The sequence below is a fragment of the Papaver somniferum genome, chromosome 9 (assembly GCF_003573695.1).
Source record: "Papaver somniferum cultivar HN1 chromosome 9, ASM357369v1, whole genome shotgun sequence".
NCBI classification, from domain to species: Eukaryota; Viridiplantae; Streptophyta; class Magnoliopsida; order Ranunculales; family Papaveraceae; genus Papaver; species Papaver somniferum.
The window spans coordinates 135,372,471-135,396,775 of record NC_039366.1 but is presented as its reverse complement, the minus strand read 5'-3'; the positions used below and the strand labels follow the sequence as shown (position 1 = coordinate 135,396,775).

General features: G+C 37.9%; 1 pseudogene; it reads left to right on the top strand.

Annotated features, from left to right (window-relative positions):
• Positions 1 to 10,027: 10,027 nt before the first annotated feature.
• LOC113309323 lies at positions 10,028 to 11,490 on the top strand (annotated as a pseudogene).
• Positions 11,491 to 24,305: the final 12,815 nt, after the last annotated feature.

Here is a 24,305-nt window from a genome sequence, read left to right as displayed (position 1 = left end):
CTTCTTTTCTTCTTAATTAAAGAAAAAGGTAAAAGGAGAGGTGTGTGAAGGATAATGGTGAATAATTCTCTAAATTTATAGGGAAGAAGTATGAAAAAGTGATTAGGATTCCGGCTTAACTTTATGACGTTAAATGACACTATTAACTACGGGCTATTTATGGGCTACTTTAATCATAACAAAAAATTTGGTACAGTGAGAAGCCAAAAGTTAGATTTTCCTTTTAAGGTAATTAATCAAGAGTGCTCAAAAGTAAGGTGACTAACTTGGAAACTGAGAAAAACAATTCACACTGTAAAAAAGGGTAAAAAAGTAGGATACCCACTTGGTTATACCATACGAACAATCACAATAAAATAACTCAATTTGCAAGTCATTTATTACTTCTCTATACACAGTACTAGAGACTAGTGCGAGTAAAAACAAGCTATGATCACTAAGTGGACACTGTGAAAGTGTAAATCATGAACTGGATTCCATTAGTTCATCATGTAGAAGTAGAAGTGTAGTACTATACTACAATTTGGATTTTGATTGTTGCTGGTTTCAGTGCTTCATCAGCTACACACACTCATTTTTTGTTTCTAAGAAGTAGAGTTCGGAACCAATGAGGAATGATCGACGAAATAGAAGTTAAATACTTCGACCCTGCTAAATTTGTTCGATGAAAGTAAAAATCTACTAGTTTGATTCGAACGTCCATAGTTGAAATGATGCGTTATAATGTGCGCGCGTCTGCCCAAACTAACGTCTCATCAGGACTTTATATCTTATTCAGACCTCTAAAAACATATGATAATCGAGAATATTAGAGGCAATTAAGCATTCTATATTGCCGCTCCATGAACTACAGTCTACATTACGGGACTACTTACACCATATTCGTTAGATATTAAAAAAAAAAAAGAAAAAAAGATGACTGTCTTCACGGTGGAGGCCGGAGAACCAAATTGAACAAATTAAAGGGGAAACTGTAGTGAAATTTAGAGGAACACGTTGTGAAATTGAAGAGCGCACGAAAATTAGGAAATTCCAATTCATAGAACTGAGGCGATAGGATAAAAGAGCGTACAAGTTGAATATGTACGCCAGTAGTTGCCGTCGCCAAATTGATGTTCATGTCACAGATGTGTCATTGTTCAGGACTACCATCCTCACATGTGTGTCATTCTTTTATCTGGCATTGGAATATTGCATCCATTAGCGAGACATGTTGAAGACTACTCCCATATACAGCACCCAAGGCGATCGCCCCCAGGACGGTAGCAAAATATTCGGGGGCTCTAGGAAAATTTGTAAAATTCACATGAATGTCATGATAAAAATGTCAAATAGAAAAACTTGCATAAAATTAGTTGTTCTTAGCTAGGTGTCGAATGTAAATCTAAGAAGATAATATTTGTATAAAATTAATATAAGTCTAATAAATATCAAAAAAGCAGATGTGGCTCAGTGGTTAACTCCACTATAAGTGAGTAGTATGTGTGGGGTTTAAATCCCCTTAGAATTTTATTTTTCTTTCAATTTTTTGCGCGATTTTTTGCGCGGGAAAATGCTTCGTATAATATTCGCTTCGCTCTTCCGATTCAGAGCGTTTTGAAGAATTTTGGAGCGAAGCGTACGCTTTTAAAAACCATGAATCCCACTATGAATATATTGAGAGACGAGTTATAAATATCATCTGAGTGTTTGCGCCTCGTATCCCTTACCTTCCTTCGGTTATATCTTATTCCAGAAGAATAAGAAATAAACCTTTTAGAATATCCAACAGAAGGATTTTTCTGATGATTAAGTCTAGTACCTCTTGAGATCCGTTCTAGAGGATAAGAATTATGAGAATTCCATCTCCTAGACTTAGATCTGCCAGACTTATTCTCATAGATATTCTTGTGGGGATTTCTAGATGAGTGACCATGGAAACCTCTTTTATGAGAGTTCTAGTTTTCTACAGGAATGAAATCCATTGTAGATATCGTCAGACATTGTCTTTTGTCGACAGTAAAAAGAAGTAGATTTTTAAGATCCGAAATCTGTTTCTTTCTAGCGAAACAATGTAGAGCATTATGATTTATTTTCCCGCAGAATGAATAAGTTCGTGGACAAGAAACATTGGATGAATCATGTTTTAGTCTCATAGACTTTTCGGAAATCTGTAAGTCACACAAACGTTTCTTAGCAGACAAATCCTTAGGAGTAATTTTCTCCATGCTAGGTAATACCACATGAGTATTCGAGATAGGCACTGAAGGAGACTTACTCACTAAAACAGAGTTTTCCCTTTTCAAGGATTCGCACTGTTCCTGGGCTAGTAAAAGAGATGCAACAAGTTTATCTTTTTCAAAACGAAGGCTAGTTCAATTCTGATGAATGAGTCTTGATTAAACGTTCTTCTATAATTGAGTCTTCTTTAACAGTATCTTCAAGCATACTAATCTTTTCGCACTGTAGATTAGTTTCTTGAAATTTAGTCCACGCCCAATTGTTTGTTTTTGCTTAATTGGGTAAGTTCTACTGGCTTAAAAGTTGTTAGGCCCATTTCCAATGTAGCAATTACATGGTCAAAACATCGCCGCCTCTTAATCCTCAACTTATTGATAGGATAAGAAGACTCTGTTTGATCAATTGTTCTGACATTTTACTCAGACACCCCCAATCTTACTTGTTGAAGACACACAATAGTTTACTTGCGAATCAAGGTTTGACGTGGTGTTGTGGGACAAGCTTTCCGAAGTTGAATATGAACAAGGCTTGATGATTGTATCATGGTTGCAAGTTATGTGATTGCTGTCGTAAACTAGGCTTTTGCTTGCATTGTGGAAAGGATTTATGCTTGTATTATGGCAAGGCTATTTCTCGACGTCTACAACATGATATATTTGTATTTTGGATCAGCAGGTTGTACGAATCTTGTTTGTGGTTGCACTTATGCAAAACATGGCGATATTTTATGCTTACAATAAGAGAATGACTTAAGTGTCCACTTGTGAGGCGAGGTCATAGATGCATGCACCATGGAAGGCTTTCTTCTCAACTGTGGTAGCACTATAGTTTAACTATTTGGAATAGTATATTGCTTCCGTGAAGAATAGATCCACGTGTATTTCTTTTACTATTTTAGTTTTTCATCTCCTTGGTCTTTCCCTTCGTCTCTAGCAATGAATCTTCATCCATACTGTTACAGCATTGCTCGGTCGAACTCGCAAGCGTTGCTATCTCAAACTTGTTTGTCAAGTTTAGTTGCCAAAACGATAAGTCTTGATTTCTAGTCTACTTATAGCTAAGTCTCGGTTTAGGATAGAAAGTGTAGTTGATATTTAGACTCCACGGCGTTCATCGAATGAAGACGAAGAAATACTCAAGGGAACTCGTGGAACCTCATCAACGAAAGGCATATGGAGACTTGAACTTATCTGTCACTCAAAATTCTATCTATTCTATCTCCTATTTTGAGACAAAAGTCGTATTGCTATATAGACTTCGATTATACACATTTGCTACTTCCAACCGAGTTTATCTCGCTTATCTATTTCTCGAAATATATGTTGGTAAGCTTTCTCTTTGGCCAAGTTCATCTTTAGTCGTGACGAAAGTCATGTTGATTATTTCAATAACTTGAAAATCGCTTTGATGAAAATAGTTTGTGGATAACGATTATTTTAACATCCTCTAAGAAAGTTTCAATGATTGAAATGAGAGTTTAGAACAAGTAACTATGTATGAATATAAACATAGTGTGTTCTCACATTTGTGTAAAAGTCTAAAACCGGGAACCTAAAGTATGCGTACCCGTACGCGTACTGGGGGTTGTTGGAAATATGGGCAAGTATGCGTACCCGTACGCATACTGGGAAAGTTTCACGTCCGTGAATTTCTGCTGGAGTTTGGAAGTATGAATTGGTATGCACATTCGTACGCGTACTGGCGTAACCAAACTTGGTCTGACTACTTAAGTATGCATACCCGTTTGCATACTTAAGAAGGTTACTCTCTAAAATAGATTTTTTCATGAACTAAAACATTTATATAATAAGGAATGTAACTTTTGCAAACCGTGGCTATAATGTTCATGAATTGATTCGAATGAATCAAAATCGATTTTGCTTCGATTGTGTCTTGTATACTTTTATGAGATCTAAGCAATTGAACAACTCTCTAACTAGTTCAATTGAGTCATTGGAACTAGTTATGGTGAATATGAATAAGGTTGATATGAGAGTGCTCATATGGCTAACCATTGGTTAACTATTGTTGAACCAACTAAGTGTACACGTTTAGGTACAATTACTCAAACCTAAATGAAGGTGCATTTCATTTGTGTATAACAAGATAAGTTCGATCTAACGGTTGAAAGATATTAGCTTAAATCTAATCAGGTTTTTATCTAACGGTGAATGTTGAATACTTTGTTACCAAGGTAACTTAGATTGCAAAGCTTGATTTGAAGACTATATAAAGGAGAACTCTAGCAACTGGTAAACCTAATCCCCACACCTCCTGTGTGTGATACTAGTTGCATAAACTAGAGTCGATTCTCCTTTAACGTTAGGTTTTTCACGAAATCCTGTAGGTTAACGACTTGAAGACTTCATTGGGATTGTGAAGCAAGACCCAACTATTTTCTCTGTAGTTGCATGATCTGATCTTGCTGTTTTCTATCGTGATTGAGTACAATCGTAAGATTGGCTTGAGATTTATATCTACGATAGGCAAGATAGAAAAGTAGTCACAAACACCTTCGTCTCATTGTTTGTGATTCCACAATATCTTGTTTTGTTAATCGATTAAGATTAATGTGAGGTGATTGATAATACTAAGACGTTCTTCGGGAATATAAGTCGGGGTTGTCAGTTGGTTCCTATTCACCTTGATTTATCAAAAGACGGAACAAAAACTTGTAGGTTTATCTGTGGGAGACAGATTTATCTATTATATAGACTTTTCTGTGTGATACAGATTTGTTTATCAAGTCTTCGACTTTGGGTCGTAGCAACTCTTAGTTGTGGGTGAGATCAGCTAAGGGAATCAAGTGCGTAGTATCCTGCTGGGATCAGAGACGTAAGGAGCACGACTGTACCTTAAATCAGTGTGAGCACCGCATTTCGGACCGAAGTTAACTTGTAGTAGTCTAGTGTATGTAGCGATTTAATACAATGTGGTGTTCAAATCTGGACTAGGTCCCCGGGTTTTTCTGCATTTGCGGTTTCCTCGTTAACAAAACTTCTGGTGTCTGTGTTATTTCTTTTTCGCATTATATTTTGTTATATAATTGAAATATCACAGGTTATGTGTTGAATTGATCAATTGGTAAATCCAACCTTTGGTTGTTGATTGAAATTGATTGATCCTTGAACATTGATCTTTGGTACTGTTCAAGTTAATTCTATTGTATTCAATCAGGCTCACAAATTCCTATTTGTTTGATTGCGGATTGAATCGAGAAATTGAGATATAACTCTTTGATATACTTTTCTTAAGATTGAGTCTGACTACCTAGTTGATTCTCTTGAAAATATATTGGAGCTAGTACATACATATTTCTAAGCGAAATATTGGGTGAGGTTGTGAGACCCCCGCCTTTTCAATTAGTATCAGAGCAGGCAAACACGTTTAAGACCTCATAAGTATGTGTTTGTAGCGATCTGACTCTATGGACAAAAGTGCTATCTCAATAAACGTACCACCAGTCTTCGATGGCTCGAATTACTTATGGTAGAAAATTGCGATGCGTGCCTTTCTTCAAGCGCGTGATTTTCAATCATGGGTTTACGTTGTTAATGGCTATAATCCTCCGGTTGTTACAATAGGCACTGTAACTGTTCCAAAGGATATTGGTGATTATGTTGCTTCCGAGATTCTTGTTCTAAAGCCAAATTCTGACGGATTGAATGCAATCACTCATCCCATTACCCCAGATCTTCAGCACCATGTGATTACGTGAATTCGGTCTAAAGATGCTTGGGATATTCTTAGAAACCGTATTTGAAGGGAATACCTGCGGAAAAGAAGCTAGGCTTCAAAACCTAAGTTCTGATTAGGAAAACCTTCGTATAGCAGAAAAAGGTTGTTCATGCAAGTGCGAAGGTTTCCTTAATATGACTTTCATCTTGCAATTGATTAGATCTTATAGAAGTCTATATAAAGGAGAACTCTAGCAACTGGGAAACCTAATCCCCACACCTTCTGTGTGATACTAGTTGTATTAGCTAGAGTCGATTCTCCTTTGACCTTAGGTTTCTTCTCGAGACCCTGTAGGTTAACGACTTGAATACTTCATTGGGATTGTGAAGCCAGACCCAACTATTTTCTCTGTAGTTGCGTGATCTGATCTTGTTGTTTCTATCGTATTTGAGTACAATCGTAAGATTGGATTGAGATTGATTCTCCGATAGGCAAGATATAAAACAAGTCACAAACACCTTTGTCTCATCGTTTGTGATTCCGCAATATCTTCTTTCGCTAGTCGATTAAGATTATTGTGAGGTGATTGATAATCCTAGGCAGTTCTTTGAGAATATAAGTCCGGGTTATCAATTGGTTCATGTTCACCTTGATTTATCAAAAGATAGAACAAAAACTTGTAGGTATTTCTGTGGGAGACAGATTTATCTATTACCGTAGATTTTTCTGTGTGATACAGATTTGTTTATTAAAGTCTTCGACTTTGAGTCGTAGCAACTCTAAGTTTTGGGTGAGATCATCTAAGGGAATCAAGTGCGCAGTATCCACGTTAACGAATCGTCTTCCAAACTGCTTGTGAAGAATCTTGCTAGTATCAGAGTGTTCTCGAGATACAGTGCCATCTGTTGTTCGTAATGGAATACATGTTCGTTTGGGTCTGTATCTCCTTTCAAGCTAATGAAATTGGGCAAGTAAATTTTTTACAGTAATTTAATTCTCTCACTTCTTTAGAGAGTGGGCTATCCTTGTAAGTATATGTGTGGTCTACCCTAGGCTTGTTAATGAGCATATTGAGCCAATTTTCTTGCTCTTTGAACATTATTTTCATTCTTGAATCAACTGACTCTTGGATATCGCTTCGAGAAACAACTAGGCCTGGCTCAAAGTCATGGGCCCCATGTGCAGACGAGGTCTAGTTAACCATTGAGCTATAATTCATGAGGTTTTGTCTTAGCTGAAAAGAGGGGGTCTAACAACCACACCCAATATTTAGATTAGCAATCTCTATGGACTATATAACCATGGTTGGATATAAGCACTATGTGGACAGTACACGGATTAGCTTAAGCAATTGCAAGATGAAAGTCATATTAAATTCATCTAACTCTTGGTGTTCAACTGTATAACGTCCTCTAAGAATGTTTCAATGATTGAAATGAGAGTTTAGATTATATGACCATGGTTGGATATAAGAATTGTATGGTAACTCATACATGTATAAGTACTTATTTCTTGAACCAAAGTATGCGTACTTTGCTGCTCAGGAAAACCGGAACTAGAGTCCGCGTACTGTCGGAGGTTCTCATACCGAGAATATCTGCTGGAGTTTGTGAACTGAAAACAAACTTATTACGGGTACTTAAGTCCGCGTACCCAGTCCGAAGATTAAGCACAAGTTCAATTAGTCTTTCAAATCAGGGTTTGCAATCAATGTTAGCTTAGTAACAAAGCATTCAATATTCATTGTTAGATGAAAACCTGATTAGATTCAAGATAATATCTTTCAACCGTTAGATAGAAACTTAGCTTGTTACACATAAATGAAATGCACGTTTATCTAGGTTTGTGTAACTGTACACAAACATGTACATCTATTTGGTTCAACAGTAGTTAACCAAATGGTTAGCCATATGAGCAATTTCATATCAACCATATTCTTCTTTACCATAACTAGTTCAAATGACTCAAATGAACTAGTAAGAGAGTTGTTCATTTTCTTAGATCTTATAAAAGTATACAAGACACAATCGAAGCAAAAACGATTTGATTCACTCGAATCGATTCATGAACTTTATAGCCACGGTTTGCAAACTTGCATTCCTTAGTTTAAATAAGTTTAAGTTCACGAATAATCGTTCTTAGAAAATAACCAAATTAAGTAGGCGGACTTAATTACCCGGAATAAGTTTGTTTTCAATTCACAAACTCCAGCAAATATTCTCGGGATGAGAACCTCCGACAGTACGCGGACTGGGTAGGCGGACTCTAGTTCCGGTTTTCCTGAGCAGCAAAGTACGCATACTTTGGTTCAAGGAATAAGGACTTATACATGTATGAGTTACCACACAATGCTTATATCCAACCATGGTTATATAATCTAAAATGTCATTTCAATCATTGGAACATTCTTGCAATTGCATGAACAACCTTTTTCTGATTGCTCCAACAAATCTTCTTCCAGAACGATTTTTTTTTTTTGACTCGGTTGACGAGTTCCCATTTCCTTGAGATGGGGTTCCATTATATGTTATGGAATTGGGTCTTGTTATCATTGATAACTAGCTTGATCTCACTTTCCTGAGATGGGATTCCACTTTGTGCTATGGAACCTAGTCTTTTTTGTCATTGATAACTAGTTTTATCTCACTTCCTTGAGATGGGGTTCCACTATCGTGGAACTGGGTCCTTGTTATATATGTTTTTTTTTTCTCGTAAAGTTGTGCAAGAATTGACTAAGACCATACGAGGGATGTTTTAAAACAACTCTTTTAATCAAAGCCAAGATGGTTTGGTTCTCACTACCCTAAGATAGGGTTTCATTGCCCGTGGAATTAGGTTTTTCTATTCTTGAGCCTACGCTAATATCGGTTTAGCTTGCTCGCAAATTTGTGTAAGTATTGACTAAGATCATGCAAGAAATATTTTTTGGAATATTTCCTCTAATTAAATCCAAGTTGGCTTGGTTCTCACTGCCGTGAGATGGGGTTTTATTTCCCATGGAACTATGTCCTTGTTATTTTTGAGCCTGCATGACAATAAGTATTATTATTATTATTAATGTCCTCAGGGGTATCGGAGACACAAGGTTCTTAGGATTTGAATAAAGTTTAATGATTATTAACAAATTATTTTTTGAACATGTATTTCTGAAGCTTGATATGAACCTTCTTCAAAGTGTTGTGATGGTAAATAATCTTCTTTTTTTGTTGTTTAATGTGGACGAAATTTAGCGTTTTGGGGAACAATTTTTGTTGTTGATGTTGGATGGTTGCAGCTTTTTGTTGATATGCTTGTTGAAACGTTTCAAGATGTTTTAGGGTGTTGTTTGTTTTGTTTGAAAATTGATGGTCACTCTGATGTGTAATCAGAGCTTTATATAGGACTTTGTGAATTATGTAAGTAGCGATCGAGGGTGTAAAGAACCAGGTTTCTTGGATGTTTTATTTTTTCTATCTTTGGTGTTTGGAGATATAATTTCAGTTATGATCAAAAAGAAATTTGAGCAGAATTGGTAGACTGAGGATGATAAACAGATAATCCAAGCAATATATTGACTGAGTTTGTTGAAGGATTGTTTATAGATTTGATAATCAGAAATATGCATCTAAGAAATTTAGACTATGCTTCTGTCACAATGATGGAGCATAGCTTATATCAATCACCTTATATTGTTAATTCTTTTTATTGAAAAACCACCCCATGATATTTCAAAACTTATACCACGTTTGGATACATATTCACAAAAAACTTTTTGACTTCTATAAGTCAAACGACAAGAAATTAATTGGATACGAAATTTCAAAATGATTTCTAGAAGTGAAAAGGTATCCTTTTTGTGTTACAAAATATATTTGCTTACTTCAATTTCTGAAAAAGCAGGAGCATTTCTACTTCTGTATCCAAACGCGTTCTTAACATGTTAACCACGGATTTATATAGGCCGCCCCCAACCCCCCAAAGTTCTGACCATTATCTTCTGACCAGGTACTAGGTTCATGTGTATAATCAACCATTTGTTAAAATAGTCTCTAATCAATAATTCCTTATTATAAGTAATTAAACAACTAAAACACATGAAAATAATAATAAAAATTCACTCCAATGAACGCGTTACGGAACACATGAAAATAACAATAACTAATCCTTTCATTGAAAGGAAAAAGATAGGAACTAAAAAGCTAGATTATTAAGATCATCAAGAACAAGAGGTCAAACAAGAAAAGAGAAGAAATATTAATGGAAGACAGTGAGATCAAGAGTTTTGTTAAGGTATGGATTACAATATTTTCATCACTAACTTACTGTTATTTCGTATCTAAAACCATCCCTAAAGGGTTCTTAAGACTGTTTTCAGTACTTCCAGTAATTTCAATCTTTCTACTTACCACTTTATCTATCTTCCCCTCATCTTGGGGGTAACACTGCTTTCTTCATAGCTTGGCTTGCTAATTTCAAGCTTCTTCTTTTATTATTTGACCATGACCCTTTGTACTCAGATCCCTCTTTATCTTTCATAAATTTCATCTCCATAGCTTGTTTTCCCATCAAAGTCAAACAAAAAAACCTCTATAAAATAAACACTAAATCATCATTGAATAATTACCTAAGTTATGCTATAAAAATTATATTAGTAGCTTTGCTACTGCGTGTTTATGACTATAAGCAATATTTACACCCAAATTTCATTTTATTTCTGTATTGTATTCATATGTATTTTACGCTAGTCATAGTTGCAGAAATGGTTAAATTTTTACTAGGCTTAGAATTAGAGCCGCAATTCAATGAGCCATACTTATCAACTTCATTACAAGATTTTTGGGGAAATAGATGTAATCTAATGGTTACAGGTATTCTTCGGTCGACTATATACGAACCAACACGCCCAATTTGTACACGCATTTTTGGTAAGAAGATGGGTCTAGCTCTTGCCGTACTTAATACTTTTCTTGTATCGGGGATTATGCATGAATTGATGTTCTTTTATCATAGTCGTGCATGGCCTACTTGGCAGGTCATGTGGTTTTTTTTTATTACATGGGCTATGTCTGGTTGCGGAGATAACTCTGAAGAAGTCTTTGTGTGATAGATTGCAGTTGCACCCGCTGGTCTCCAGACCTCTGGTAGTTGGATTCGTGATGGCTACTGGTTTATGGTTGTTTTGGCCTCAATTGTTAAAATCTAGTGTTGACGAAAGAACTATCAAGGAGTATATTGTTCTTGGGGAGTTTGCCAAGTCTTTGGTAAAGGACACTTGGTTTCCCGTCGCAGGCGGCTTGAGGAATTGATTCGTCAATGCCTAACTAGAACACTTTGAGTTCTATCATGGCTCTAGTTTGAAATTGTTTTGTTGTCTCTTTGTTATGTCAAACATCTCTACTCCGGGGTTGTATCGCACTGTTGCTTTTTCGCCACTAAATCAAATGAAATCTAACCGATGTAATCTGTGAGAAGCTTTTGAATTTATACAGGTAGAACCAGGGTTTAAAGAGTGAGTTCTGTTGTCTTCTTGTTGTTACAACTAACAGAGTATTAGTATAACGCCTGAATGAGCACCTCAAAACGTGCTTTTCATTTGCCGGTGTTTAAGAACAATATATAGGTCGAATTCAGAACATGCATTTCATTCAACCATAGCTGAAGTAGCATAAGCTGTAATTAAAGCATGGGTCGAATCATTTTCGATACGATGTGGTTTTATATTTCCTCTGCGGAGCAATCTTCGTGTTGGTTTCTGATCTGCACCTTCAAACTTTGCTAAGCAAGCAAGCTCCTTCACTGACTCTGCAATGTTTTCCGTACGTTCAATAACCTCAATTAGTAGACAAGTGACAGAGGCTGCTGGCATGACATCCTCCAAGATGTTAGTGTTTTCCAATGTAATGGCTTCTAAGGCAGTCTGCAGATCATCAACAGCAGTTTTTGCGTTCGTGATATGCGTGGAAACTGTAAATGGGTATGTCATTTTCTTAACTGCCGAGGAAATTGTTGGAAAAAACGGGTTTTTGTTTTAAAACCGAATAAGCATGGACTATGATTTGATCCCTAGACCTATTGCCCACCAATTGTTTTTTCATGTGAATAGTTAAAACATTAGTCCCACATAGACTAAAATCTAAAGAATTTTAAACTTAAATACCATATAATTGGCTAAAGGGCATGGTCTTTTGGGTCAACACACTTTTGTGTGAGGGAGAAGACCTAGACTAGGGCAAGGTTGCCTTTTCGAAACAGTCGCCGTCCGGCCGTTCGGGTCGGTTGAGTGTGGGTGTGGGTTCACAAACCTATCTTTTTGCTGAAATTTTCAAACGTGTATCTCACTCAGATTTTTTGGTCAAAACAAAAATCTTCTCCTGTTGGCATGCGTGAGAAAACACTGACAAAAGCTAATCTGACAAAGCTGTTTTTTTCCTGCTTAAAGTAATTCTGAGAAAGTTGTTTTCCTGCCTAAAGTAAAAGATGTTTTCTGACAAAGCTGTTTTATGGAAAAGTTGCTTTCTGGCAAAGCTGATTTCTGCAAAAGCAACACTCTGATCTATGTCTGGCAAAAACAACTCTCTGATTTGGTCTTGCACTGTTTTTAAACAAACATTACCAGTATTTCTGCCATACGCATGGTTTCTTGCATGGCTTTTCCCTCTTAAAGGCAAAGGTGGTCATTCCTCGCTCCAAGAAAACCAAAATAGGACCTAAAACTGTGGATTGTGTTTTCCTAGGCTATCCTGAGCACACTAGTGCTTATAGGTTCATGGTCATTGGTCAGAACACCGTAATGAAATCTAGAGATGCAGTGTTTTTTGAACACATTTTTCCTTTAGGGTCTGGACCTCGCAAAAGGGTCCACGATGACCTCTCAGATGTTCCTTCGACTAGTCAGCCCCGATTCTAGATGTTGACACCGAACCTAGAAGAAGTAAGAGGGTAGAACCGAGAAAATTTTCTGTCCAGATTTTGTGACTCTTACTGTAGAGTCGAACCCCAAACCTATAAGGAAGCTATGACTTCTCCGGAAGCTCCCTTCTGGGAAGAAGCTTGATTAATGAGTGGGATTCCATTCAACAAAACGAAACTTGGGAGCTTGTAGACTTACCTCCTGGTAGTAAAACCATAGGTTGCAAGTGGGTCTTCATAAGGAAGCTTAGAACATATGAAACTATAGAAAAACACAAAGCCAGGTTGGTATCTAAGGGCTATAGACAACATGAAGGATTAGATTTCTTTGATACCTATTCACTGGTCACAAGAATCACTTCTATTAGGATGCTGATTGCCATTGCTTCTATTTATGATTTACATATACATCAGATGGATGTTAAAACTTCATTTTTATATGGTGAATTGAATGAAGAAATTTATATGGTCCAACCTGAAGGTTTTGTTGTGAAAGGTTTTGAAGACAAAGTATGCAAATTAAACAAATCTATGTATGGTTTAAAACAAGCACCTAAACAGTGGCATGAAAAATTTGATCATGTAATGATATCTAATGGCTTCAAGGTTAATGAATCTGATATATGTGTTTAAATTAAATCTGTGGATGATTCTCATGTTATTGTGTGCCTGTATGTTGATGATATGCTCATATTAGGCAGTAACCTTGATATTATTAATACCACTAAAAGCATGCTTAACGAATATTTTGACATGAAAGACTTAGGCCCCGCAGATGTAATCTTAGGGATGAAAATCAGAAAGACGTCTGATGGACATAGTCTTAGTCAATCTCATTATGTTGAAATTGTAGTTAAGAGATTTAATCATGAAAATTCTAAACATGTATCTACTCCTTATGATCCCAATTGTAACTTGAAAAAGAATAAGGGTGAGGGATTTTCTCAACTTGAGTATTCTCGCATTATTGGCAGTCTTATGTATTTGATGAACTGCACTAGACCTGACATTGCCTATACTGTGAGTAGATTAAGCAGGTACACTTGCAACCCTGGGCAGGATCACTAGAATGCTCTCTACAGAGTTCTACGGACCTGAGAGGAACTTCAAACTATTGCTTAAGTTTTGGGAAGTATCTTCCTGTGCTAGAAGGGTATTGTGATGCTAACTGGATATCAGACTCAGATGAGTGCAAATCCACTAGTGGGAACATCTTCACACTTGGAGGTGCGCCTGTGTCATGGAAGTCTTCCAAACAGACATGTGTAGCTCGATAGTCCATGGAGTATGAGTTTATATCCTTGGAGAAAGCTGGAGAGGAAGCTTAATGGATACGAGGTTTCCTGGGAGGAATTCCACCCTGGCCCAAGCCTGTGTCTTTGATCGCAATCCACTGTGACAATCAACCTGCTATTGGTTGCGCAAAGAATAGTGTATACAACGGAAAGTCTATACATCTACAAAGAAGACACAAGACAGTGAAACAACTACTCTCTACTGGTATCATCTCTATAGACTTTGTGAGGTCTAAAGAGAATATTGCAGATCCTTTGACGAAAGGATTATATAGAGAGGTAGTTAGATCCAGATCGAGGGGGATGAGACTTAAGATCATAGAATAAATCGCCATGAAGGATACTCAACCTTGTGAACGGAGCTCCAAGATCAAGGTTCAATGAGACAACTAATTTTTGGTGATGTCGGAACAAAACTATCTTAGTCCCTCCCTATGGTGTAACTGTGTGATAGTGATACCTGCATGATTTAAGATGATCTGTAAAGATCTTAATGAGTACCATGGCTTTGCTTAAAGCGGGGTGTGGCAGGAAACTCTTAATGGACTCACCTATGTGGATGTTGGAAGTGGGGCCGCTTCCTATGAGAATTTGAGCCGAGTCTCTATAGACATTCATTAAGTCCGGGATTTAGCCCACGGCCAAAACGGGCACAACGGCAAGAGCTTGGCAGCTTTTCTTCGAGACATCAAGCGTGGTTGTTATTTCTGAATTGCATTCACTGTTGGCGGTTCAAGATATTCTGTTCACCGTTTCAACAAGCAGTTCCGGTAACCTCTCACTAAGTTACGGTTCAATCTCTGGGATACCTTGAGCCTATTTTTGATGTATTATGTTTTCTCGTATTTTTTGTCGACATGTTTTATCATTCATGTGGGGGATTGTTGGAAAAAAAGGGTTTTTTTTAAACCAAATAAGCATGGACTATGATTTGATCCCTAGACCTATTGCCCACCAATTGTTTTTTCATGTGAATAGTTAAAACATTAGTCCCACATAAACTAAAATCTAAAGAATTTTAAACTTACATACCGTAGAATTGGCTAAAGGGCATGGCCCTTTGGGTCAACACACTTTTGTGTGAGGGAGAAGACCTAGACTAAGGCAAGGTTGCCGTTCCCGTACGCGCAGTGCTTCGCACCAAAGCACACGCGCCGCCGTCCGTCTGGTCGGTCGGGTCAACATCATTATTTGTGCATCTCCAACAACATCAGTCAAGCGTCGGTTTGAGCTAAGTATTTTCTTCTCAATTATTATGATTGTTGTTACATTATCTCCAACAATCTAAAGGCAATATCCTTCATTACTATATTTTTTGTTGTAACAACATGGGAAGGAGTACTGTAGACAAACCCCCAAAGTTTAGTGGAAAAGACTTTAAACGATGGCAGTCCAAAATGTTATTCTTCTTAAAAGACCAAAGGTTAGATGAAGTTGCCTTAGAAAGACCCTCGAGAAGGCTTCATGACTGTGGTTATGAAGATAGACTGGATAGGTGGACTAGGAAGAATTACATGTGCAAAAACCATATTCTTAACTGTCTGGATGACTCCTTGTACGAATTTTATAATGCAAAAGAAAATTTTACTGCTTTTGATTCATGAGAAGCCCTTGAAGAAAAATATCTTGCTGAGGCTGCTGGAAGCAAGAAGTTCTTGGTGGCTAGGTTCCTGGAATATAAGATGACTGATGAAAAGCCTGTAGTAGAAAAATTCGTCGAACTCCATCTACTCATCAACGAAATTCTTGCTGAAGGCATGCATATTGATGAAGCTCTACAAGTATCTACAGTGATTGAAAAGCATCCACCCTCATGGAACGAGTACAAGAGGAGGCTGCGACATAAGAATCGCGAAACTACCATGGTGGAGCTGGGAAAAAGATCCATATTGAGGAACTTCTGTGCTGCAAAGACAAGAGCCTGACGCTGAGCAAAGGCATGTCCAACAAAGCTCATGTCCTGGACGATAATACTGCGTCAAAGAAAAAACATGGAGAATCCAACAAAAATGGTAACAAACGTCGAAACTCCAAAGGTAACAATCTTAAGCCTAGGGGTGGTGTCTCCAAAAACACCATCAAAGGCGACTGCTATAATTGTGGAAAAACTGGTCATATGGCCAAAGACTGTAGGGCACCTAAAAAGACCAAAAATGATCCAAAACAGAAAAATAAGGCAAAAATAGTAGATGAGTCTGGATATTTTACTGCATGGTGTCTGAATTCAACCTTGTCTCTAATGTGACCAATGTGAGAGACTGGTGGTTAGATTCTGGAGCCACCAGGCATGTATGCAAGTTCAAAAATGCTTTCTCCTCCTATAACAAAGTAGGAGACGATGAGAAATTATTTATGAGAAACTCTTCCACCGTTAGAGTGGTGGGAAAAGGCAAGGTTAAATTGAAGCTCACTTCAGGAAAAACTCTCGCATTGAATGACGTGTATCACGTCCCGGACATATGCAAGAATCTTATCTCAGAAACCATCTTGCTTTGGAAAGGTTTTAAATTTGTAGCCGAGTCTAACAAAGTTGTAATCTCTAAGGGTGGTGACTTCGTAGGAAAAGGTTATGTGACTGAAAACATGATTAAGCTTAGTGTACTTTATTTGAACTTGAATGTTAATGCATCTTCTTCTACTTATGTTTGTGACTCCTCACATGTATCGCATGATAGACGAGGACATGTTAATTTCAAATCTATTGAAATACTTGCTAATTTAGGTTGCATTCCTAAAATAAACATTGACAGAGGTCATAAATATGAAATTTGTTTTGAATCTAAATATGCAAGAAAACCCTTTAACAAAAAGGTTGAACGTAGTACAAATCCCCTAGAACTAATCCACTCGGATTTAGGAGATTTGAAATCAACACCAACTAGAGGTGGTAAAAAATGGTACATCACTTTTATAGATGATTACTCACGATACTGTCACGTTTATCTTCTTATAAGTAAAGATGAAGCCTTAGACGCTTTCAAATTATATAAATTTGAAGTAGAAAATCAAAGAGGTGTTACAATTAAAACTCTTAGGTCAGACCGAGGCGGTGAGTATGTGATACCTATAGGAGAATTTTGCAAACTTAATGGCATCATTTATGAAACTACCGCACCTTCTTCACCTGAATCGAATGGAGTAGCTGAAAGGAAAAACCGAACACTCATAGATATGGTGAACGCTATGTTAGCTAGTTCAAGGCTACCTACGAACTTGTGGGGGGAAGCAATTCTCTCTGCTTGCTATATCTTGAACCGAGTTCCATTTAAGAAATCTGACAAAACTCCATATGAGTTATGGAGAGGTAGACAACCTTCCTATGCATTCTTTAAATTGTGCGGGTGTTTGGAAAAGGTGGTCATTCCTCGCTCCAAGAAAACCAAAATAGGACCTAAAACTGTGGATTGTGTTTTCCTAGGCTATCCTGAGCATACTAGTGCTTATAGGTTCATGGTCATTGGTCAGAACACCATAATGGAATCTAGAGATGCAGTGTTTTTTGAAAACATTTTTCCTTTAGGGTCTGGACCTCTCAAAAGGGTCCACGATGACCTCTCAGATGTTCCTTCGACTAGTCATCCCCCGTCTCTAGATGTTGAGACCGAACCTAGAAGAAGTAAGAGGGTCAGAACCGAGAAAAGTTTCGGTCCAGATTTTGTGACTCTTACTGTAGAGTCTGAACCCCAAACCTATAAGGAAGCTCCCTTATGGGAAGAAGCTTCGATTAATGAGTGGGATTCCATTCAACAAAACGAAACTTGGGAGCTTGTAGACTTACCTCCTGGTAGTAAAACCATAGGTTGCAAGTGGGTCTTCAAAAGGAATCTTAGAACATATGGAACTATAGAAAAACACAAAGCTAGGTTGGTAGCTAAGGGCTATAGACAACATGAAGGATTAGATTTCTTTAATACCTATTCACCGGTCACAAGAATCACTTCTATTAGGATGCTGATTACCATTACTTCTATTTATGATTTGCATATACATCAGATGGATGTTAAAACTGCATTTTTATATGGTGAATTGAATGAAGAAATTTATATAGACCAACCTGAAGGTTTTGTTGTGAAAGGTTTTGAAGACAAAGTATGCAAATTAAACAAATCTCTGTATGGTTTAAAACAAGCACCTAAACAGTGGAATGAAAAATTTGATCATGTAATGATATCTAATAGCTTCAAGGTTAATGAATCTGATAAATGTGTTTACATTAAATCTGTGGATGATTCTCATGTTATTGTGTGCATGTATGTTGATGATATTCTCATATTAGGCAGTAACCTTGATATCATTAATACTACTAAAAACATGCTTAACGAATATTTTGACATGAAAGACTTAGGCCCCGCAGATGTAATCTTAGGGATGAAAATCAGAAAGACGTCTGATGGATATAGTCTTAGTCAATCTCATTATGCTGAACCTGTACTTAAGAGATTTAATCATGAAAATGCTAAACCTGTATCTACTCCTTATGATCCCAATTGTAACTTGAAAAAGAACAAGGGTGAGGGAATTTCTCAACTTGAGTATTCTCGCATTATTGGCAGTCTTATGTATTTGATGAACTTCACTAGACCTGACATTGCCTACACTGTGAGTAGATTAAGCAGGTACACTTGCAATCCTGGGCAGGATCACTTGAATGCTCTCTACAGAATTCTACGTTACCTGAGAGAAACTTCAAACTATTGCTTAAGTTTTGGGAAGAGTCCTGCTGTGCTAGAAGGGTATTGTGATGCTAACTGGATATCAGACTCAGATGAGTGCAAATCCACTAGTGGGTACATCTTCACACTTGGAGGTGCGTCTGTGTCATGAAATTATTCCAAACATACATGTATAGCTCGATTGACCATGGAGTCTGAGTTTATAGCCTTGGAGAAAGCTGGAGAGAAAGCTGAATGGATACTAGGTTTCCTGGGAGGAATTCCACTCTGGCCTAAGCCTGTGTCTTCGATCGCAATCCACTGTGACAGTCAAGCTGCTATTGGTTGCACAAATAATAGTGTATACAACAGAAAGTCTATAATCTACAAAGAAGACACAAGACAGTGAAATAACTACTCTCTACTGGTATCATCTCTATAGACTTTGTGAGGTCTAAAGAGAATATTGCAGATCCTTTGACGAAAGGATTATCTAGAGAGGTAGTTAGATCCACATCGAGGGGGATGAGACTTAAGCTCATAGAATAAATCGCCATGAAGGATACTCAACCTTGTGAATGGAGCTCCAAGATCAAGGTTCAATGAGATAACTAATTTTGGTGATGTCGGAACAACACTATCTTAGTCCCTCCCTATGGTGTAACTGTGTGATAGTGATACCTGCATGATTTAGGATGATTTGTAAAGATCTTAATGAGTACCATGGCTTTGCTTAAAGAAGGGTATGACAGTACACTCTTAATGGACTCACCTATGTGTATGTTGGAAGTGGGGCCGCTTCCTATGAGAATTTGAGCTGATTCTCTAGAGACATTCATTAAGTCCGGGATTTAGCCCACGGCCAAAATGGGCACAACGGCAAGAGCTTGGCAGCTTTTCTTAGAGACATCAAGCGTGGTTGTTATTTCTGAATTGCATTCACTGTTGGCGGTTCAAGACATTGTGTTCACCGTTTCAACAAGCAGTTCCGGTAACCTCTCACTAAGTTAAGGTTCAATCACTGGGACACCTTAGCCTATTTTTGATGTATTCTCTTTTCTCGTATTTTTTGTCAACATGTTTTATCATTCATGTGGGAGATTGTTGGAAAAAACAGGTTTTTGTTTTAAAACCGAATAAGCATGGACTATGATTTGATCCCTAGACCTATTTCCCACCGATTGTTTTTTCATGTGAATAGTTAAAACATTAGTCCCACATAGACTAACATCTAAAGAATTTTAAACTTAAATACCATAGAATTGGCTAAAGGGCATGGCCCTTTGGGTCAACACACTTTTGTGTGAGGGAGAAGACCTAGACTAGGGCAAGGTTTCCTTTCCCGTACGCGCAGTGCTTCGCACCGAAGCACGCAAGCCGCCGCCGTTGGGTCGGGTCGGGTGTGGGTGTGGGTATGGGTTCACAAACCTATCTTTTTTCTGAAATTTTCAAACGTGTATCTCAATCAGATTTTTTGGTCAAAACAAAAATCTTCTCCTTTTGGCATGCGTGAGAAAACACTGACAAAAGCTAATCTGACAAAGTTGTTTGTTTCCTGCTTAAAGTAATTCTGACAAAGTTGTTTTCCTGCCTAAAGTAAAAGCTGTTTTCTGACAAAGCTATTTTCTGGAAAAGTTGCTTTCTGACAAAACTGATTTCTGCAAAAGCAACACTCTGATCTATGTCTGGAAAAAAACAACTCTCTGATTTGGTCTTGCACTGTTTTTAAACAAACATTACCAGTATTTCTGTCATACACATGGTTTCTTGCATGGCTTTTTCCTCTTGTTTTGTAACCTCACAAAACAATATATAAGAGAGTAGTTTTCAGCTCATTAAACATAACAGAGGAGAAGTAGCTTCTTCCTCTCTTATTCTTCCCTGATACTGTTTTATTTTCTCTGTAACTATTTCAACTTCTTCATAAATTTCTGCCAAGTTCTTAGAGTACCTTCTTTGTATGCTATATTGAGGGGTACTATCAGTAGTTGTATCCTGGAGGTGACTCGCCAACTGCTATAGCATCTCAGAGGAGTAGCAGGCGATATTTCCTTTAGGTCAGCGTATCTCATACGTGCCTCTACTAGTTCCTTCTACCATTATCTGTGCATCTCCAACAACATCAGTCAAGCGTCAGTTTGAGCTAAGTATTTTCTTCTCAATTATTACGATTGTTGTTACATTTTCTTCGATAGAAATTTCCTGCAAAGCGTTGGCTGACTCAAAACTTATTTCCATGCATGACTGTGCGATTATCTCCTTGAACTCTGATGGTTCCTGCACGCGGATAACACAAATCGGTTAATTAGAAATCAAGCTAATACAAGGGCTACTGAAAATCGAAATGACGCTATTACTAGAGAGTAGACGATCATATACACCAAATTAAGCACTAATCACCATTAGGCATTAGAGATATGCGACAACATACTTTCATTCCAGAGGTGATGCAGTTGCTTAATGCTTCCAATCTGTATGCACATTGCCGAGTCATTTTGCCGACTTTTAAATATTGCTTCCATGGGTGACCGAATCTGAATTTTCCATGAGGTGGCTCCCATCTAGCAAAATTTGCCTACAAAATAATTTACATCAAGGAAAACATATCTTTCAGAACCCAAGGTTTACTTCAGAGTGTGGATTGCAATCAAAATATTCTATTTTCGTAATTAATTAACGGCAAACAAAACAAAATTCTCAAACATATAGAAAAATAAACATAACATTAAAGGGAATCTAAAAGCACTTTCACAAAATTCATATTCATGAGTCTACTCGTACAGTCTTCACATGCAAAACATTAGTTCATTATTAGATTTATTGCAAATTAGGTGGTCGAATCTTTTGAAATGGTGGGCACTTAACAAGTGTAAATCAAATGGTAATGAAATAAGTAGCCAGAGATGAACAATAATAAAGATATATTCCTCACCATTGCTTCTTCGGTTGTCTTAGAATTGAGAACACTTTTATATCCATGAAGCCATGACATATTTGTATCCCCCTTAGTCCCAAAATATAGTTCTCCCAATCCTGCATGGTAATTATTATTTGGTTACTAAGAATAATTAATGCAACTATTACCTAGTTAATTATCAAGATAATCCACAGAGTAATCTAAACGATTGTGAAAGCTTTCTTAACCTTATTAGGTTTATGAGGCGTATATTTATAATGTTGTATATGGATACAAAACGTATTGGACTCTAAGTACATGGACCTGAACATACATATGGACTGGATATTGACATGTACGCGATGGTAAGCAACGCGAAAGCTTGTTACACAGATAAAGAAACCTGGAAGACGATAAACCTTTCGTAAACAAGTCTGCTAGTTGATGCTCAGTTGAAATATACCGGAGGTGCAGAAGACCAGATGCAATGCGTTCACGGACAAAATGGTAGTGAATCTGAATATGTTTGTGTAGATGGTGGATTTTCGACAAAGGGTAAAATTATAAAAATATACTCCGGATCCGGCAATCGGATGAGTATTGAGACCCACGTCTCTCATTAAAGCGTGAAAGATCATAAAATCTCTGACTGAGAAGGTTGTCTCTCAGAGTACGTGTGGATGTGTAGTCTCTCAGCTGAGACCACGACACATCTCATGAATACTGAGCAATTTCAGTAATTACTCCGGATCCGGCAATCGGATGAGTATTGAGGCTCATGTCTCTCAATAAAGCATGAAAGCTCATGTTATAAAACCTCTGATCGAGAAAGTCTCTCAGGGAAGGTGTAGATGTGTAGCCTCCCGGCTGAGGCCACGGCATATCTCATGAATACTGAGCAATTTCAGTAATTACTCCGGATTCGGCAACCGGATGAGTATTGAGGCTCATGTCTCTCATTAAAGCATGAAAGCTCATGTCATAAATCTCTGACTAAGAAGGCTGTCTCTCAGAGTACGTGTAGATATGTAGTCTCTTAGCTGAGGCCACGACACATCTCATGAATACTGAGAAATTTCAGTAATTACTCCAGATCCGACAATCAGATGAGTATCGAGACTCATGTCTTTGTGCATGAAAGCTCATGCCACCTCTGATGGAGAAAGTCTCTCAAAGAATATGAAGATGTGCAGTCTCTCAGCTGAGGCCACGACACATCTCATACTGTATAGAATCGAAAGATTGGGCGGCTCCTAGACAGCATGCCTGGAAGTATGGCGTCAGCTCCATAGACAAGGGAATATGGCGAAGTACCGATCGAGCTCCTTGGTGCAGTTCTGTAAGCCCATAGAGCCATGGGTAATTTCTCATGCCATGATCGAGGATTGTCATGAATCGTCCGACTGATAATCCTGATCAAAGTTTTGTTGGTACTTTCTTCTTGACCATTTCCTTGTGGATAGTAAGGCGTGGAGAAGATTTGTTTGATCCCATATTTATCGAGCAACTTCTCAACATCTTGATTGGAAAAAGGAGTTCCGTTATCTGTGATGATATGCTTAGGAACTCCGAATCTGCATATTATGTGCTCTTTGATGAAGGCGACAATCGTAACTCCAGTAGTGCTTCGAAGAGGAATAGCTTCGACCCACTTGGTGAAGTACTCTGTCGCAGTGATGATGTATTCATGTTGTTTTGAATATGCTGGATTGATCTTCCCAATGATATCTAGTCCCCAGCTGTAGAAAGGCCACAGACTATTCACAGAATTCAACGGGAGACAAGGAGTGTGGATGAGATTACCATGGGTTTGGCATTGGTGACACCTCTGAACGTGTGAGGCTGCATCATCTTCCATGGTCGGCCAATAATACTTCTCATGAATTTGAAGAAATAGTTTCCTCTTTCCTTGATGTTCTCCATCATGTATTTCCTTCAGGATTGTAGGGATTTTATGTTCCGCTAAGCACCTCAGTAAATTTCCACCAAAGCTTTTGCGGTATAAGATCCCATAGAGATAGACGAATCTCTTAGATTTCTGAATGAGTTTGACTGCTTGCTTCTTTTCCATTGGTAGTTCGTTGTCCCGAAGGTGTTTGATGTAAGGCTCCCTCCAGTCCCCAGTGTGGTGGACCGTCAAAACCTCCAAGTGATGAGGAGGTGTTTGGCAATCAGGACAAGATCCTTGTAAATCTCTTGACTGAGTCTCCATGGATGGCCAGTAGTACCCCATTCTTTGAAGCTTTCTGTAAAGTGTTACCACTAACGTTTTCCCACAGACTTCCTCATGCATGTGCTTGAGTTGTTCTTCCGCTTCGTCGCTCCCAAGACATCGTGATAGAGATCCATCAGGGTTTCGATAGTATAGACCTCCATGAAGCAAGAAGTAGTTCTTCAATTCCTTGAGGATGACTTGGCCTTCTGAAATAGAGCTGCTCAATTCATGAATGATGGGTGCTCGCCAATCGTTCGCTGGAATGTCTTCGATCTGAGTGAGCCAAGTTGAAGATACTGTACGCCTCTGTACAGTGATCGTTTTCTGTGCTCCTTCGAATTGCAGCTTGGAGGCGAGAGTTGCTAGGAAATCAACATGCCTATTGTTAGTCCGTCCAGTATGGACGATCGTTGCATCAGCAAAATAGGTCAACAATCACTGAGCTTCGGTTCTGAATGGAG